This window comes from Ambystoma mexicanum, chromosome 2q, assembly GCF_040938575.1.
Source record: "Ambystoma mexicanum isolate Mex_15411 chromosome 2q, UKY_AmexF1_1, whole genome shotgun sequence".
Taxonomy (NCBI): Eukaryota; Metazoa; Chordata; class Amphibia; order Caudata; family Ambystomatidae; genus Ambystoma; species Ambystoma mexicanum.
In genome coordinates, this window is record NC_090924.1 from 1,477,549,798 (window position 1) to 1,477,570,447 (window position 20,650).

A 20,650-nucleotide genomic window follows, 5' to 3' on the forward strand; every position below is an offset into this window, starting at 1 on the left:
AACTTCAAGCATAAACAAAATGAAGATTTAGCAAGGAACAACATGATAGATTTAGGTAAAATGCAAACTTACACAAAAACACCACCAGATATAACTGAAACTATGTGGCTGGATTCAGTTAAATGGAATATACAACAAACAGATCAAATAGCAATGAAACACCAACCAATAACAAAAGAAAACAGAGAATAGCTTAAACGGGCCATAGACAAGAACGTCTGACACCCAAGGTCTCTGCCAATGTTATGTCTGTAGACATTAAAGCAAAAGTCTCGGTAGGATAGCTCAGGGGCAACTTGCTCGCCTTGGAAGCTCGCCATGGAAGCAAGATGACATGGGTCAACACAGGTTCGATCCCCGGGTCCGCGCTTAGAAACCTCTGGGTATTAAGCGCATTATAAATAACCTATCATATCATATCATATCATATCATATCATATCATGAGGAACTCTTAATACCAATGCTGGGAATTAAAACCAACTTGCCTAACCACAGGATGACCATTTCCACCACTGAAGAACCTACTGCTTCCGTGCACTGTACCCTGGCATATATGTGAACCGAGCACATATTGATAGAGAATGCAAAACAACATGGCAATAGAAGAAAGTGGCTACAAAGGAAGATTCTGTGGAGCCACCTGGTAATGCCAAATTAAGCCATTATGGACAGCTGGGGGGTAAGGCACAAGAGCAAGACAGATTTTACCACAGGTGTCAGCACCAATCAAGGAGTGAAACTTTACATGGATCAGATGGGGCACAGTAATGTAGCTTAATTATCACACGGACCCGAAAAGACCCTCATCTGGAGATTTGGAGAACAGCGCTGTGAACATGGAAGCACCCAGGAAGCTGCCACACTGTCCATGAGGATTGGACAATCCAAAATAGCAGACCCGATTTACATCACCTGACCTCATGTGGCAGTGTCCAGAACTCAGTGCATGATGGCGAGGGGAGCTGCACTCACTAACTATTGACCAATAAGGAGGGTGAGATTTAAAGATGAAAACTCCCTTCCAATCAAAACACATAATAGGTCCTTATAGAGGGAGATATTTACAACAAATGGCATATGTTATCCAGATGTGGATGTGATGCACTGAGCTGCTGTGCTGAGAGCCTGGAGAACCTCTGACTCCTAGTGCCACCAAGCTTCCACATTGGAAGGCTGATGGCTGAAGAACCTGTTGAAAAACCTAAAAGCTCCTATTCACTGATATGTGTTGATGACCTTGAAGCATCAAGAACACAAACAATTATTGAACATAAAAGGGATTAAAACAGGAAAGAAAGAGACACTGAATCCTGGCAAAGAGACCGAGGCTTGCAATTAAACTTCTGAGTCAGTGACCATCCTCACAAATAGCCTGAATTCTGAGAAACCAGTCAAACGTATTGTATGCTACAGAGAAAATAAAGAACACTAAACTCTTGCAGTCCACCATTTGACAGTAATACAACACAATGGTCTTGTGTAATTTATAAAACTATCAGAGCCAGAGGGTAGGCCACAGTGAAACCTGAGGCTTAAATTACAATAGGCGCCAGCCGTGGCTCATCCATAGTGGGTGACATCATATGCCTTTCTTCCATTATCGAGGATCCAGGGGGTATGCCCTAGTGAATCCCAAGGCTTAAGTTAGACAAGGCGTCAGCCATGACCCGTCCATAGTGGATGACATGGCCATGTCCGTCCTCCATTATAGAGGATCAAGAGGGCAGATCTAGTGAAATTCGAGGCTTAAGTTTCATGAATTGTCAGCCATAATTTGTCCATAGTGGGCAACATGGCCATGCCCTTCCTTCATTATGGAGGCTACAAAAGGCAGGCCCAGTGAAGCTTCAGACTGAAGTTGCACTAAGCATCAGCCGTGGCTTGTCCATAGTGGGTGACTTTGCATGCCCTTCCTCCATTATGGAGGATCCAGAGGCCAGGCCTAGTGAAGCCTGATGCTTAAGTTACAGAAGGCATCAGGGGAGCTTATCAGAATGGGAGGACAGGGTGGTGTCCTGCCTTGGATGATAGAGGAGTCAAAGGTCAGGCTCAAAGAAAGCTGAGGCACTAGCTACTGAAGAAATCATTGGTTGAATATCCATAATAGTATGACATTGTGGTGCTTTGCTTTATTATGGAGCAGTCAGAGGGCAAGCTTGGTGACACCCGAGATATTAGTTACAGAAGACATCAGGGATGGTTTGCCATAGGAAGGCAAGCTTGGTGACACCTGAGATGTTAGTTACAGAAGGCATCAGGGATGGTTTGCCGTAAGAAGGCAAGCTTGGTGACACCTGAGATGTTAGTTACAGAAGGCATCAGGGATGGTTTGCCGTAAGAAGGCAAGCTTGGTGACACCTGAGATGTTATTTACAGAAGGCATCAGGGATGGTTTGCCGTAAGAAGGTGACACCTGAGATGTTAGTTACAGAAGGCATCAGGGATGGTTTGCCGTAAGAAGGCAAGCTTGGTGACACCTGAGATGTTAGTTACAGAAGGCATCAGGGATGGTTTGCCGTAAGAAGGCATGCTTGGTGACACCTGAGATGTTAGTTACAGAAGGCATCAGGGATGGTTTGCCGTAAGAAGGCAAGCTTGGTGACACCTGAGATGTTAGTTACAGAAGGCATCAGGGATGGTTTGCCGTAAGAAGGCATGCTTGGTGACACCTGAGATGTTAGTTACAGAAGGCATCAGGGATGGTTTGCCGTAAGAAGGCAAGCTTGGTGACACCTGAGATGCTAGTTACAGAAGGCATCAGGGATGGTTTGCCGTAAGAAGGCATGCTTGGTGACACCTGAGATGCTAGTTACAGAAGGCATCAGGGATGGTTTTCCGTAAGAAGGCAAGCTTGGTGACACCTGAGATGTTAGTTACAGAAGGCATCAGGGATGGTTTGCCGTAAGAAGGCATGCTTGGTGACACCCGAGATGCTAGTTACAGAAGGCATCAGGGATGGTTTGCCGTAAGAAGGCATGCTTGGTGACACCCGAGATGTTACTTACAGAAGGCATCAGGGATGGTTTGCCGTAAGAAGGCAAGCTTGGTGACACCCGAGAAGTTAGTTACAGAAGGCATCAGGGATGGTTTGCCGTAAGAAGGCAAGCTTGGTGACACCCGAGAGGTTAGTTACAGAAGGCATCAGGGATGGTTTGCCGTAAGAAGGCAAGCTTGGTGACACCCGAAAAGTTAGTTACAGAAGGCATCAGGGATGGTTTGCCGTAAGAAGACATGCTTGGTGACACCCGAGAAGTTAGTTACAGAAGGCATCAGGGATGGTTTGCCGTAAGAAGGCATGCTTGGTGACACCCGAGATGTTAGTTACATGAGGCATCAGGGAGGTTTGCCGTAAGAAGGCATGCTTGGTGACACCTGAGATGTTAGTCACAGGAGGCATCAGGGATGGTTTGCCGTAAGAAGGCAAGCTTGGTGACACCTGAGATGTTAGTTACAGAAGGCATCAGGGATGGTTTGCCGTAAGAAGGCAAGCTTGGTGACACCCGAGATATTAGTTACATAAGGCATCAGGGATGGTTTGCCGTAAGAAGGCATGCTTGGTGACACCTGAGATGTTAGTTACAGAAGGCACCAGGGATGGTTTGCCGTAAGAAGGCAAGCTCGGTGACACAGTCTTCACATGATGGAACCTGGATATCCTGCTATTGGCTATATTTACTGCTACATTCTCCCAGGAGAGCATTCTGAAGGGTCTATGCTGGTGCACCTGGGGGATACACTGGAGCTTGTTCTTGGATTCTGCCCTAGCTATAAACCCTTGCACAGAAGGGATCTGTGACAGCACAAGAGTTGCTGTCTTAGGTCAGCTTTGTTAATGTTCATGAGTGTGGCTGATAGAGTCCTCCAAGTTGGAACAGCTCAATATGTGTGCAGGGAACGGTACGACGTCCTTTCGTCGCCTGCATTTCCATCCCCTGGCATTTTAACGTGCATATTACAACGAATATGCTCATCGAATTTTTTAAGGGGGGGGCAGGTAAGGGTTTGGGCGGGTAGGCAATAGCCCAAAATAAGTGTGGGAGGGGAGATTGGTGGGGGGATCCCCCCAAAAAAAAAAATGAACATTTTTGTTGGAATGTACATGTTAAAATGACAGGGGATGAAATGGCAGGCGATTAAATAACATGGAACCGCAGGGAACACTCTTTAATACTGCTAGTAACCCACCGGTGTCGATTGGAGTGGTATCCCTAATGCCGGGTATACCCAGGTAGACTGGGAAGCCTACGGGTGCGTGTGACAGCCTCGAGGGAAAGCACATAGTGGGTTATATTAGGAATTCATTATGGCAGGATGTGATCAGGATTCGGAGTGATTGTTTAATTGCTTGCCACTGAGATATATATGTATACGTACTTGTACTTGAATCTCATGCATCTCTAAGATGATTTAGCATACAGCATACTGAAGCATGGGACCACCATCCCACATATACTCTTCTATTTATTTTTTTCAGTTTCAACTAATTGGTGGTGGGACAAAATGTTTTAATGTAATTGGTGTTTTTTTCTTTTAAAATATTAATTAGGACATACATTGAATCGGGGCGTGGCTACACGGCCATGTAAACTGGCGTGTTCCTGGAGGAGCTCCTGCTGAACTACTGGTGCATGCCTGTGAAACCGTGGGGCTGAAGGGGAGCGTGTTTTTGTCTCACGGGACCCTGTGGCTTGAAGGCACTGAGCCCTGAAAGATCAAGACAGCTTGCAGAGGAAGAACACAAAATGGCAATCCACCAAAAACAAAGGAGCAGAGCGGGCAAGGGACAGTCCTTGACAACAGAGTGCACGGAAGTACTGCAAGCAGAACGTGACTGGCCGAGAAATGGTGCAGTAAGACCGAGGTGCAGACACTGCTCGTTGGTTTGCGAGCGGACTACACTAAGTGCTGAAGAAGGGCAGTGGTGGAATCCACAGTCCCAACAAAATTGCAGGAAGCGTGGTTCGCCCATCGGTAGCTGAACCTGACAGCCGAGGAAGCGACCCGTTGCTACATGAGACATTGTCATAGCGCGGTGCCCCGGGAGCGGCCCTAATAAAACAATACGGGTTTGAGCGGATGCATGGTGAGCTGTCAAAACACAATATTGGAGGAAGTGTGTCGACACTCTCCCCCGAACCACAGAAGCCAAATGAAGTCGACCCTCCACCCGTGGTTGGCACAGATACCTGATATACAAAACACAGGATACCACGTGGCAGCCAATGGGGGGAAGAAGGTTAGGGAGAGGTTGTGGACGGGGAAGGAAATGTAGGAAAACCGGACAGAGGGTTAGGAAATACCTAAGGTGGACAGGACAGGGGAAGCACCGGGAAAAAACCCTACACTGCCTAATATTTGATCCAGTACCATAGAACATAACCTAAACACAGGTCACCAATAATGTCCTCTTAGTACAGGACACTAAAGCACCTTTCTAGCGTAGTTGCACTCCCTAGTAACCCCTTGATACAGGCCCAGGTAGTAAAACACTTACATGGACTACATAAATGCAAGCATAGATGAAACAAACACATGGGAGGTTATCCCAGCATGAAGAACGTGACACATGGCCCTATGGGCAAGCATTAGCACATTTACAAACACATAGAACATGTAGGCCCCATATGTCTGAGTTCAACCCAAACATAGTACTGTGTTCCCAAATCTGCACACTGAGTAGCTTAGTAAACAACCTACTACTCCAATGCAGATTGTACTTCCTGCCAGAATTATTGTCACTCAATATCACAGGCACCAAGTGTTCTCTTCAGACACTTATAAGAATAATCAGAGTTCTGCCCAAATGCAATGCACAATGAAAATGTCTTTATGTTTGCCTTTCCACAGAGAAGATTACGAACATGGCCCCAGACATGATCCCCTGAAACCAGACAAAACCAAACTAGCACTTATCTGAGCGTCCGTGAAGCTCGCAACCCTTCCCGGATGGGAGCTGATGAAGCTGTGATAGTTGCGCGAGTCAGAACTCCGCCGCCTCGCGTTCCCCTTGTCCGTTCGAGCTGGAATGCAGAGCGGCATGGAAACCGCGCGAGTACTTGGTGTGCTGCTGTTTCAACTTTAAAATGCCTGCTGAGATAATGCTGGTGTGCGTGACTCCTCGCGATCATCCGGCATGGCTTCGCCTGAAAGACTGAATAAGACACACCTGCCGTGCGCCATTGGCCCCTAATAAGGTGTACTAATGATAGTCACCTAGCCAGACGCGCGCACGGCATGAACTACGAAATGGCCCAAAGGCTGTTGGGAAAGGTAGTTTCCTAGCCATAACAACATTTCTTTAAATGTTCTGACGCCCCTGACACCTCTTTCGCCTCCACCACCCCAAATTCCTGACATTACCTCCTCTCCCAGGGCTCTTCCCAGGGTCTGGTTTATCCGGATGCTGGCGATGAAATTGTCTGACCAACCTTGGAGCATGTACCTCATCTGAAGGTTCCCAAGAACAGTCTTCGGGTCCATAACCTTTCCACTGAATCAAACACCAGAATTTACGATTCCTCTTCTTTACATCCAGAATACGCTGAACTTCATATTCTTCTTGGCCGGTTTTCATGATAGCTGGAGGGTGCTTTGTAGTCATGCCTGGAGCTGCAGGTGTAAGTAAATAGACATGGAACACCGGGTGTATGTGCAAAGATGTAGAAAAACGCAATTTCATAGCAGTAGCAGAGATACATTTACTGATCTCATAGGGTCCAATGATCCGAGGTAGAAACTTTCGTGACCCTATTAAAGACAAATTTCGAGTCGATAACCAAACTCTGTCCCCCACTTTATATTGAGGGCCTTGCTGTCGGTGCTTGTCAGCTTACCTTTTGTACTGCATCTTGGCTCTCTCCAGATTTTCTCGTGCCTTCCGTCTTACCTCAAGAAGCAACTGTTTACGCTCCTGTAACAGTGGCATATTTCCCATTTACGGTAAATGCTCCGGTATCATATTCTGTTCATGACCATATAAACATTCATTAGGTGCCATCCCCAAGGAAGTGTGATAGGTGTTGTTATAAGTAAATTCCGCCAACCATAAAGCCTGCACCCAGGAATCCCTACCATCACTCAGATATCCACGTAAATATTGCTCAAGTGTTTGATTCACTCTTTCTGTCTGTCCATCTGTCTGAGGGTGATAGCTAGTGGAAAGAGCACAGTTAATTCCCAACATTCGACAAAATGCATGCCAAAATCTGGAGGTAAATTGCAAACCTCTATCTGAGACAATACTTTTGGGCAACCCATGCAACCTGCCCCAGGTATTCCCTCACAAGGAATGAAGTGGGCTTGTTTTGACAGAAAATCTACCACTAAGCATATGGTATCATATTGCTTATCGGGCGGCAGGTCAGTGATAAAGTCCATAGAAATGTGTGTCCATGGTTGCTCAGGAGTGAGTAATGGCTGTGGTAAGCCCCTTTTCTTAACATGCTCTGCTTTATTTCATGCACAATTCTCACATAATTCCACATATCTTTCCATGTCCTGTCTTAAGGAGGGCCACCAAAAGTATTATTCCAACATGATCTGCATTTTTCTCAACCCTGCGTGACCTGCTAAGGGAGACTAATGACACCAGAGTAAGGCTTTGTCTTGTAGCTCCTTAGTTGGTAAATATAGTCGCCTCTAATGATAGGGCAACCCCTCCCGTATAGTACATGCCGGATGACTGTTCCGCCACTCTAACATTTGCCGTGATATTAAAGCTTTCTTGACTAAATCAGTGACTTGTGTGGTAATGGCCCCAACAATTTTATATGGTGAGATAACAGTCTTAACTTCACCTACTGGATGGTCCAAGTTTTGTTGTCTAGAAAGCACATCCGCCTTTCCATTTTTGCTACCTGGCCTAAAAGTAACCACAAAATCAAATTCATTAAAGTACTGAGACCATCTCAATTGTCTTGGACTACGTGTGTGCGCTGTTTTGAAATATTGCAAATTCTTGTGGTCCGTTACCACCACCACCTGATGCCTTGCTCCCAGTAAATAGTGTCGCCACTCAAGGAATGCAGACCGAATCGCCTACATGTTACGCTCACCTGACTCCCACGGAGGCGCTGGCCTGGTTCGCGCTGCTGTGACCTCTTCTAAGGTGATGCGCAGGGTTCGGAAGACGGACTGGATCGGGCCCCCAAATCTGGCTTGTCTGGCTCGCAGAAGTATCCTTCTGTAGGCGAAAATAGGGGATTAACTGTCTGCGGGGTAATGCAATTGGCCTCCCACTTTCCCCTCTCACCCTCCTTAAAACCCTTTTGTGATTTCTCGTAGCGTCTCACCTTAGGGTCTGGAAGGACGAGCTCTCGATCCTGCTTCTGATGCAGGGGCGCGTTGGTATCCAGTTACTTCACTGGATTTTCGGATTGGTGAGAACCAAACTTGCTTGACTTCCAGGTAAGTTTTTTGATAAGAGGTTCCCCTTGTGTCCATGCATTAATGTACTAATGCTAGTGTCTTTTTCCCCATAGGGGCCGGGGTACGGAATGCCGGGGAACAGGCACAGACCCAAGATGAGAGGTGAAATCCTTATAGAAATCAGGTAAGTCTTTAATGAGCTTTTTTTGGTAATGTCTTTTCATTTGCTCATTAACGCTGATGTCTCTTTTTCCCTTTAGGGGCCGGGGTCCGGAAATGCCAGGATGCGGCGCGGACCCGAAATGAAGAGGGAATGAATCAACAGGTAAGTCTTAACATGGAGATTTAGCTTTCCTTATTCCCTTCTCTCTCTCACCTTTTGTTCTGGTCTTTTTCTCCCTAGGCGCTGGGGCATGACTGCGAATCCGGATGATCACTGCTGAACATGGAGGCGCCCTGTAAAGGTGAGTGGAATGCGGCGCTGCAGCGATCGACGCAATGAGCTTTAAAATAAAAGTCTTCCTTTTCAGGATTGTCGGCGAGATGTCTCCGGGATGCGGATTTAGCAGGTAAGGACTTTTCCTTCTTCTGTTCTCTTCTTCTCTTCCTTTGCAGATGATCCAGGATGCTGGCAGGCGTGGCAGAAGTCAGGATGCAGGAGCAGACACGGTGAGCGTCCAGCTGCTAGATGCAGAACAACGCGAAGCACGTGTGGCTGTTCGGGTGGGGCTTAAATAGCCTTGGAAGAAGTTCCAGGTATGTATCCTTCCTCCAATCAGGTATGTATCCTTCCCTGACCACGCCCGGATGATAAATTAGTCCCACAGGTAAAGTAGTTCCTTTCAGGCCTCAAGGAGGCCGGGATCCTACAGCATGGTCTGCATCAGGTAAGTGCACCCAAGCACTCCCATAATGAGCCTGGCGCCTATGGCGCCAGGACTGATGTCTTTTATGAGCCTGGCACCATAGGCGCCAGGACACTTTCCAAAGGGCCCCTTATATGGGGTTGCTGGGTCCTTCCTTGGGGACTGGATGTCCGCTTTCGGGGACGCCAGGCTTGAACCGGCTCCCCGGGAGCGGGCATCATGACACTCCACCTCTTTATCAGTTTTGGAATAATTTTGTTCACACCCTGACAATTTTCTGGAATAAAATGCTACAGGGTGCCATACTTCTTTCTCATCTTTCTGCGACAGAATGGCTCCTATCGCCACATTACTAGCATCAGTTTCAACTTGAAATACTCTCTCCGTATCAGGATGTTTTAACACTGGCGCAGTAGTAAAAGCTACTTTCAACTCCTAAAAGGCGTTTTCCATTTCAACACGCCAAGTAAATTTCACTGTTTTTTTTTTAACAAATGCGTGATGGGCGTGACAATTTTAGAACAATTGCTAATAAATTGCCTATAAAAGTTGGCAAAGCCTAGAAAAGATTGTATGTCCTTGATGCATTGTGGCAAGGGCCAGTCTCTAACTGCCTGCACTTTTTTTAGGATCCATCACAATTCCTGTATTAGTCAAAATAAATCCCAAAAGTTCCACCTGTGTCACATGAAATACACATTTCTCCACTTCGACACACAGTTCACAAGCTTGTAATCATTGCAGTACTGTCCTTACATGTCCTACATGCTGCTCTGGAGATTCAGAGTAAATCAAGATGTTGTCAATATAAACAATAACAAAAACATCAATGAATTCCTGCAAAACTTCTTGCATAAAGAACTGAAAAGCGGCAGGAGCATTACATAAACCAAAAGGCATTACAAGATATTCAAACAAACCAAACTTAGTTCTGAACGCTGTTTTCCACTCATCCCCCTCTTTGACCCATATCAAATGATAAGCCCCCCCTTAAATCCAATTTGGTGAACAACTTGGCGGACCTCAATTAATCTAGCAAAACTGAAATCAATGGCAACGGAAATCTATTCTTGATAGTTACCTTATTTAAGGCCCTATAATCAATACATGTGCGTAAAGTTCCTTCTTTCATGGGAACAAAAAATAACATTGAGGAGACTAGGGACGTGGAATGTCTAATAAAATCTTTAGTCAACATCTCATCTAAGTATTCCTGCAAATACTGATTTTCTTTTTCTGTAAGGGCATAAATTCTACTGCAAGGCAATTTTGCTCCTTCCTCCAAATCAATAACACAATCATAGGGTCTATTCAGAGGTAATTGTTCAGCCATTCTTTTGTCAAAAACTTCACTAAACTCTCTGTACTGTGCAGGAATTCCCTCTGTCACTGCTCCCACAATCTGATCTTCTGACCTCTTTTCAACTAACCATGTCGTTGGTCCTACTTCCGCAAAGGTATGCTCTTGACATCTCTGCTCCTCAAACCATACTGTCTGCTTTTCCCAATCAATCCTGGGATTATGAAGCACCAACCAGGGCATTCCCAAAAGTAATCCAAATTGAGGGGCTGATATTAAATCAAATGTAATTTCCTCTTTATGCCCAGGTCCATAAACCATTTCCAATGTAATTATCTGCTTTCTTATAGGCCCTGATACCAGAGGTGAACCATGCACTGATTGCACTCCTTCCACCTTGATTTTGTCACACACAGGCAATCCTAACTGCTCTGCCAAAGTAATATCCACGAAATTACCAGTAGCCCCTGAATCCACCATTGCCAGGACCTCCTGTTAAGTCAAAGCAAAACATAACATCACCAAAATATATAAGTGAGAGGTCTTACCCCCCACTGTGTTTGCAACCCATCTGGGGAACCTAATCTCCATCGGGCCTGTCACCTGTGTTCCCCTTAAGGCCGGCCCATCTCTTTTCCCACTTCCTTCGTATTTCCCTCACTTCCTCCACTTTTCTGCGGAGTATTGGGACATGTACGTATAAAATGTCCTGCTTGTCCACAATAGACACAATTTATTAGTCTTACCATGTTCCTTCTCTGATACTGACAAAGGTCCTCTTATACTACCAATTTGCATTGGTTCCACTTCACCTGTCCGTCCTCTACTTCTATCTAACCGCACAAAAGGCCCTGTTTCCGGTCTCTTCTTATCTCCTTTCCTTTCATTAATGCGATGATCCAACCTTAAAGCTAAATCAATCATGGCTGTGCAAGTGCTTGGTTGTGGCTCCACTTGAGAAATGGCATCCTTCAGTTCCTCACCTAATCCCTGATAGAATAACACAGTTTGTTTAGCCACTGGCCACTCGGTCTCAATCACCAACCCGTTGAACTGGGTAACATATGTGACTAAATCCCGACCTCCCTGTCTCAATCCCAACAACTCCTTATCTTGAGCTAATGAAACCTCTCGGCGATCAAATAACCTGCCGAACTCTCCTAGAAAGCCATTCCAATTGTACAGTAAAGGATCGTCTTTCTGCCCCAACGGTATAGCCCATGCCGCTGCATCTCCTGTCAAATATGAAATTACAAATGCAGTTCTAGCCTGAATAGATTCAAACGCAGCAGGTTTACACAAGAAATGAAGTCGGCATTGGGTCAGGAATGTCATGTACTTCCTAGGATCACCTTAAAAACACTCTGGTGCTGCCAAGGGTACACTACTCGGAGGTTGGACAATGACAGTGGGATTATGACTCTGGAAACCTCTCGCAGCACTAGCCCCTTCCAATGGGGTGCACTGAGCTACCAAACTCTGTGCTTGGGTCTTTAAGGTATCATATTCCTGTCTTGCTTGTACTAACTCTACCTGAATATCCTGAAGCGCCTTAAGCACGTCTGCCAAGGCCAGAGTGGTCGCCTCCATTTGGCTAGGATGGTTGTAAGTATCCCAATTTGGGGGTGGCTTATTATGTCAAAACACAATATTGGAGGAAGGTGTGTCGGCACTCTCCTCCTAACCACAGAAGCCGAAAGAAGTCGACCCTCCACCCGTGGTTGGCACAGATACCTGATATACAAAACACAGGATACCACGTGGCAGCCAATGGGGGGAAGAGGGTTAGGGAGAGGTTGTGGACGGGGAAGGGAATGTAGGAAAACCGGACGGAGGGTTAGCAAATACCTAAGGTGGACAAGACAGAGGAAGCACCGGGAAAAAACCCTACACTGCCTAATATTTGATCAAGTACCATAGAACATAACCTAAACACAGGTCACCAATAATGTCCTCTTAGTAAAGGACACCAAAGTACCTTTCTAGCACAGTTGCACTCCCTAGTAACCCCTTGATACAGGCACAGGTAGTAAAACACTTACACGGACTACATAAATAGAAGCATAGATGAAAGAAACACATGGGAGGTTATCCCAGCATGAAGAACATGGCACATGGCCCTATGGGCAAGCATTAGCACATTTACACACACATAGAACATGTAGGCCCCATATGTCTGAGTTCAACCCAAACATAGTACTGTGTTCCAAAATCTGCACACTGAGTAGCTTAGTAAACAACCTACTACTCCAATGCAGACTGTTATTCCTGCCAGAATTAACGTCACTCAATATCACAGGCACCAAGTGTACTCTTCAGACACTTATAAGAATAATCAGAGTTCTGCCCAAATACAATGCACAATGAAAATGTCTTTCTCTATGTTTGCCTTTCCACAGAGAAGATTACGAACATGGCCCCAAACATGATCCCCTGAAACCAGACAAAACCAAACTAGCATTTATCTTAGCTTCCGGGAAGCTCGCAAGCCTTCCCGGACGGGAGCTGATGAAGCCGTGATAGTTGTGTGAGTCAAAACGCCGCCGCCGCCTTGCGTTCCCCTTGTCCATTCGAGCTGGAATGCAGAGCGGCATGGAAACCACAGAAGTACTTGGTGTGCTGCTGTTTCAACTTTAAAATGCCTGCTGAGATAATGCTGGTGTGCGCGACTCCTCGCGATCCTCCGGCATGGCTTCGCCTGAATGACTGAATAAGCCACACCTGCCGTGCACCGTTGGCCCCTAATAAGCTGTACTAATGATAGTCAGCTGGCCAGATGCGTGCACGGCATGAACTACGAAATGGTCCAAAGGCTGTTGGGAAAGGTAGTTTCCTAGCCAAAACAACGTTTCTTTAAACGCTCTGACGCCCCTGACACCTCTTTCGCCTCCACCACCCAAAATTCCTGACATGAGCGGAGCATCGGAGCACCTAGTGCTCTGAAAGTACAGTGTGGTGACAGGGCTCAGTGCAACATAGTGACACACGCAGAGACTAATTGTGACTGCAGATAGACGTAGCGGACGCCGGGATAGAATAATTGGAAACAGTTGCAGTCCGAACGGAACTGTGTGCAGAGGCGCTCGTTTCGGCAAGACACGTATAACACTGCTGGCCCAGGGTGGTACAATAAAAGCAGTAATGAGTGTGCCTGCATGATTACAGAAGGCATGGAAAACTGGGGCACACTGTACAGGCTTTCAGGACGGTGGCAGGAATGGAAAATACTCAACCATGGCTTGTGAGGAATCGATGACTGGCCTGGAGGCATAAACGAAAAAGGCGCACTGCACATTCCCCAAGCCGCCTTAGAAGGCGCTCGCCACAAGCTTGTGCCCACACAACACCCCCAAGGGCCAGCACTGGAGAAGGCCGAAAGCGCAGACCAAGGTATGGTGGGCTGCGCCCCACTGCCACTAAAATGGAGCTGGGACCCCGCTTGCCACAGAAGGGAGCCCAAGGTGCAAAGCAGAGTGGGGAAGAGGAGCATGTCAAAGGGCATCACGACAATTAACAGGAGGTGGCTGTGAGAAGTTGAGAAGACACATGTAGTAGTTGCCCCGAATGCCACAGCACAGTGTGATGAGACCTTGACACATGTAATGATATACAATTGCTAGTGAAGAACTGGTGCCCATGCAGAGCACAGAAGCGCAACAAGGAGGCATAACAGTTGCATTGCAGCTGGACAGGGGCAGCCTCCCTGGGAACAAGGGGCTCTGTTGGATGTGAAAAAGTGGTCTACACCGCCTCATGGCATGGGTACTATGACACCACGGGGCACAAAGTAAAAACCGACCCAGAGGGTTCATTGCACCCTGCGAGTGAGACAAAAAGTACCATGGTGTGAAGCATAACAGTGCACGGGTACCGAGAGCAGGTTGCCCAGGTACACAGCAGTGGGATTGGGGGCAGGTACATCTCCAAGAGTACTAAATTGAGGGCAGATAAAGCCAAGGTGTGAGAACGGAATTGAGCAAGGGGAATCCACACAGCAGAGCAGCGTGAAGGGGGATGCAAGACGATGAGCCTCCATTCAGAGACGCGTTATTCGAACACACAGGAGCTTAGAAAAAGGCAACAGCTCGATATTATATAACAGTGACACTGCCAGTGAACCCGAGAGACGTCCATGGTCACGCCTGACAGATGAGAGAGCTCCAACATGAATAAGAAGCGAAGACCTCTACTAGGACCAAATATGGCGTCAAAATCAGCAAAATCCAAATTGAAACAGACATCGCTAGACATCTTCACTAAACCAACGCAGAGTACGGACGCCTCAAAAAGTGGGGAAGATATAACCGGAGACACAGCGGTTAGTGTGGATGTCAACCTCCTACCACAGGATGTTCGGATAGAGGTTAAAGCCAACTCAGGTACCTGTAAGAGCAATATCAAAGAAATCTCCAAGCTGCGACAACAAGTGCGACACTTGGATAACAGAGATGAAGAAGCGGAAGGGAGAGCCTGCCGAAATAATATACGCATAGTGGGACTCCCGGAAGGTGAGGAGAACCCGGATCCAACGAGCTACATTGAAAACATGCTGCTGTGAGAAATTGGCACAGGGACGCTCACCCAAGGGTTCACAGTAGAGAGGGCACACAGGGCTCTGACCAGGAAACTGCCGCCCGGAGCCCCTCCCAGACCGATTATCACCAAAATAAATCTTAAACTAGGACTAGGAGAGGATACAGGAACACTTCCGAAAAGGGGAAACAATAAGCAGAGCATCAGCATCCATCACAGCGTACCCAGATTATTCTTTCCAGGTGCAGAAACATCGCCTCAGCTATGTGGCGACCAAAAGAAGGTTGCAAAAGGCAGGCTTGATGTACATGTTACTGTACCCGGTAAAATTGAAAGTCCTGCATAACGGCAAAGCCCTTTTTTTTAGACTCCGGTGGATGCGATGAGATGGATGGACACAGTGACTAGCCCAGCTGGAATGGATGACCGGGAGATGACCGATGTGGCTAAGTGAACCTGTGTTTTCTTCATGTACACTGTTGGACACATTGGTAGTGATTGCGTAAAGTTTATTAAATGCCAAGACTACGTTATGGGCTACGAGCCGAATAAAACGAAGACGGGCAATATGCTTGATTAATAGAAGATATATTGTCTGTATATATGGATAGCAAATAGCAGGAGATACGGGTGCTGCTTTATTGTAGGTTAGTAGGATATCAGTAGTGGGGTATCCTCCCACTGCACCCTAAACGCTGGCAGCTGCCGGGACAGGGGAGAGATGCGGGGTAGCCTGAGATCCAAGGATGGAGCTGGGCAACAGTTGGGGTCAGTTGGGGAAATGGTGGGGAGTTAGATCCAGGCAGTTTGGGACAGGTAGGGAGGAGGGATGAGGCGGAGTTGTAAATGGGCGAGCCTACAATCACACGCCACTGTGTAAGAAGAGGAGGGTAGGAGTGGAGGCGGGTGGAGTAGGGAACGGATGAGATTGGAGACCTGAAGATAGTGACCTGGAATGTCAGAGGGCTAAATAATTATATCAAACGGAATAAGGTCATGATGTACATGAAGAGACAGCAAATAGATATTGCCTTGTTATAGGAAACCCACTTGACCAAAGATAAGCACGAGGTGGTGGCGAGGAAATGGAAAGAAACCACCATAGGAGCAACGTACACAGCATACGCCAGAAGAGTTATAATGCGTATAGCACCACATGCCCCGTTTAAGCTATTACAATGTAGAAATCGAAATAATATTGTACCTCCTATCGCATTGTTTGAATGTATGTTGGCCTACACCAAGTTGTCTAAAAACATCGTGTACATAGATTCCGCGGCAAGGTCTTGACCTTAATGTGTTGTGCAAATCGCCATCTTGGATTAAGCCGCCATTTTAGGTACTCTTGCAGTGTGGAAGTCACCCTGAACAACAAAATGGAGGCCGAATGACATTTTGAGTGGGATTCTGGCCGTTGTGACCTCCGCACACATGAATAAGTAATATGCCCGCAGGCCACTTGTTGGGGTCGCGAACTGAGACCTTGTCCTATCCCTGACCTATGTGTTAATGAACGACTGTATCAGCGGAACTGATCAAATTGCATACATTATGGGATTGACCTGGCAACGAACCCTAGGCCTGGTCCGAAGAATGGTTAACCCGCGAGGGGGGTTGGCCAAGGCTGGATAAAAGGTATAAAAACCCGAGTATCCCAATGTTCGGTCTCTCACACTAACACGGCGAACTACCGTTGATGGTTCGTTCTGTTACTCTGAGGGCCGAATAGCTATCCATATGTCAATTGACTTTGTTGTAACTTTGAATAAAGCGCTTTGTATGTCCTTTCTAACCTGTATTGGTGTGTTTCCTTTGGGCTTCCCGGCCTCATATCATTTTTTCTGTTTCCACAACAATCCACCATAGAGAAAGACGGGGGGATTGTGTTAATAAGAAGGTTGATAGAAAATAGAGAGGTGAGAATCATTAACGTTTATGCTCCGAATCAGGATTCCACTGGCTACTTCAGGAACCTATATGTCAACATTAGCCAGTATATGGATGGGGCAGTTATGTGGGAGGGGACTTCAACTGCACATTGGACCCCAAGCTCGATAGATCAGATGAGAAGGTTGAGAGGCCTACTCCAGTAGCTAAAGCCTTGAGGGCCCTATTAAGAGATTTTCGACTAGTTAATGTTAATGTTAATGTTAAAGTACATTTGTACCGCGCACTATCACCACCGGAGTGGTCCCTTGGCGCTCTGGCGGCTCTGGAAGAGGAGGGGAGGTTAAATTAGTAGGAGGAGGTGGGAAAAGTGCAAGAGAGCAGTGATGTGTGGAGAATGAACCATCCACAAAACAGAGAATACTCTCACTATTCTGCCCCACAAAACCTGCACAACCGATTAGATTATATATTTGCTGCATCGGAGTTAACGGAAGGCATGATGAGAGCAGAATACAAAGCTGTGGTCCTTTCAGACGATGCTCCGTTGATAGTAACATGGCAGAACGTGCCTCCTAGGGCGAGAATCCCGACATGAAGACTCAGGGCAGAGGCACTAAAAGACACAGGGCCTCATTAGGACCCTGGCGGTAGCGGTGCCCTTATTAAGGGCACAGCTGCTGCCGGTAATGATTTTTTTCCAGGGCCCAGAAAAGGGCAATAACCGAGTCATGCCAACCTTCGCGGACCCAGTTATTGCCCTTTTCTGGGCTCCGGAAAAAAACATTCTCCATTCCCATTCGAGCCCCATATGGCTCAATGGGAATGGGGAGGATGTTAACAACGGGCCCATTAATGACGGGCCTGTTGTTAGCATCCTGGACTGCTAGAAGGACCCGCTAAGGACACCTGGTCTGACCAGGGCGTTCCATAGCGGGTCCCGCAGCAGTCCTCATAATAGGGCAGCCCGTAATGAACGGTGCCGGTCCCGTACAGGCACCATTCATTAGGTGGCCGCCTGCCTCCTAATGAAGCCCACAGTGTTTAGAGAAGACCTGAGGAAAGAAATACAAGAGTACTTTGAACACTACACTGGTAGTGTAGGATTGGCTGGTATACTGTGGGAGGCATTTAAGGGGGTGCTGAGGGGGCGCCGATATCAAAGCCAAAAGGGGAGCAAAGCGGTATAATACAGGAATTGCCTGATGCAGAAAGGAAAGTGGAGACCAAAATGCGGGAGGGTGTGAATTACCCAGAGGAGGCTGGGACCATACGACAACTACAACAAGATTGCAGGGATCACTGGGAAAGACTATGAAACCTAAACTACAAAAGAATACGTAGAAAGGCAACACACAGAAGGAGATAAGCCATGCAGATTACTAGCCTGGTTATATAAAAGTGAGACCCCCAGACAAACAATCAGAGCAATGCAGGGGATGGATGGGCAGACGCGAGACACCCAGGAAGGAGTGAACACATGTTTTTTGGAGTACTATCAGCGATTGTACACAGACATTACGAATGGGGAGGAAATTGATGCGCTGAAAACATTAGGCCTCATTATGAGGTGGGCGGTAAGGGGTTAACGGTGCTGGAAAAGTACCCGGAGCCGTTAACCCCTTACCGACCTATTAAGAGGTCTGCTTGCGGGACCCGCTTGGACGCCTTGTTTTACCAGGCGTCCTTAGCGGGTCCTACGAGCAGCCCAGCATGCTAACAACGGGCCCGTCATTAACGGGCCCGTTGTTAGCATGCTCCACATTCCCATTGAGCCCTATAGGGGCTCAAATGGGAATGGGGTGGTCAGGGTTTCCTAGATGGGGAAATACCGGGCCCTCCAAGGTCGGAATGGGCCAGTATTTGGCATGGCTACCTCCAAACTCGTAATGAGGCCCATTGACATAGATTGATCTTCCAAAACTTGAGGCAGTGGAAAGAGAAAACTTAGAGGCTCCAATTACACTAGAAGAATTAGAAGGGGTGATTAATCTATCCCCAGGGGCAGATGGACTCCCAAGTGAATTTTACAAAGCATACAGGGCAGAATTGCTCCCCCTAATGCTGGCAATGTTAAACGAGGCGTTTGACAGGGGCACGTTGCCAGAGTCCCTTAGGGAAGCGATCATCATTCCGCTTCTTAAACCCTATATGGTGTTGTTTTGAAGCCCAGGCGAGACTGGCTGGAGCCTTCCCAGTGACTGAGGGTCTCATTACAACTTTGGAGGTAGCCATGGTGCTATTGGCGCGATGGCTGCCTCCAAAACCGTGTCCGGGTTCCTTGAATTCGGAAATACCGGGCCATTCCGAGTATGGAGGGCCCCGTATTTCCCCATTCAGGGAACCCGGACCTTCCCCATTCTCATTCGAGCCCCCATAGGGCTCAATGGGAATGGGGAGGGAGCTAACAACGGGCCCATTACAAGAGGGCCCTTGTTAGCTCCCTGGTTCCCTCGTGGGACCCGCTATGGACATCTGGATAAACCAGACGTCCACATCGGGTCCCGCGAGGGAACCTCGTAATAGTGCGGAATGCGTTTAACGGCGCCGGCACCATAACCGGCGCAGTTAAACCCATTCTGCACAACTCCTAATGAGGCCCTGTATGTTTTGGGTACACCCTGTGGGTGGGACCTGGGTGAATGGAGTGTGTGACCAATATGCACTTCTTGTTGTGGCTGTCTGGTTTCTGGTGTTTGACACAATGACTGAGACAGCCCTGCCCAAAACTGGCATGAATGCAGTGTGTAGTGTTGAATGGCTGTGTACTTGTCCCAATACACATTCCTTGTTGTGAGTGTCTGAGAGGGAGGAGTGTGGCCTAAATGCACTGTATGCCTGATTGGCTGACTGACTGCATAAATGCCCTTCTGTATGATTGGCTGCTGAGTGTGAACCAGCAGTGTGGATGAGAGACAGAATAGTATATCTGGGGACCTCTCATCACCGGAAGTTGTTCAGAAGCTGAGTTGACACTTGAAGAGTAACTAGAACTGCTTATCCTCGACGCCCAGCTGGAAGAAAAATGCTTCGACCCAATCTGAAAGCTGTTTAGTTCACTGTCATACACCTTTGGCAACTAACTGCCATCCTTCCTCTGTAGATATCCTCCAACAGACGCCCGCACCATTCAATTGTGCCTTGATAACAAGCTTACAATCAACCAAAAACCAAATAGGTATGTGTCCAGTATACAGCCCTAATACAGTACTTACTCTGTATGGTCACCTACACTCTGATTTATTACCCACTTCCTTATGTGTCACCTATCTCTATAGGCGTCAAACAGCCAAAAACCTTCATCCTGATGACAGTTCGGACCCTTCAAAGGTGAACATTTCTCCACCCAGTGAAGGCTGATTACTTCCAAACTAGAAACACCTGTATTATATGTGTGTCAACTATAATATCATACCACTAAATTCCATAGTGGTATTTGGAATAAACACAAAACACGTATGCTACTAACCTTCACCAAATATAACTGTGATGTTAACAGAAGCTTTTTTACCTGTTTCACCATTATAAGCCAACTATGGCTTCCATGCGACAGTTTTAAATGACCTTTTTCTTGTTTCTTTGTAAACCAGCTTTTACACATATGTGTCAATTTCGATGAATAAATTGAATTTATTTTCTCAATCAATTTCCTCTTTCCTGTGACCCTCACTAGCTAGTCTTCAACTACTAGCTCAC

At 47.0% G+C, this 20,650-nt stretch overlaps 1 protein-coding gene across 1 annotated transcript in view; it reads left to right on the forward strand.

Annotated features, from left to right (window-relative positions):
* The window catches only part of LOC138568906 (uncharacterized), a 513,515-nt gene that overhangs the window by 240,280 nt on the left and 252,585 nt on the right, over positions 1–20,650 (forward strand). The window lies entirely within an intron of this gene.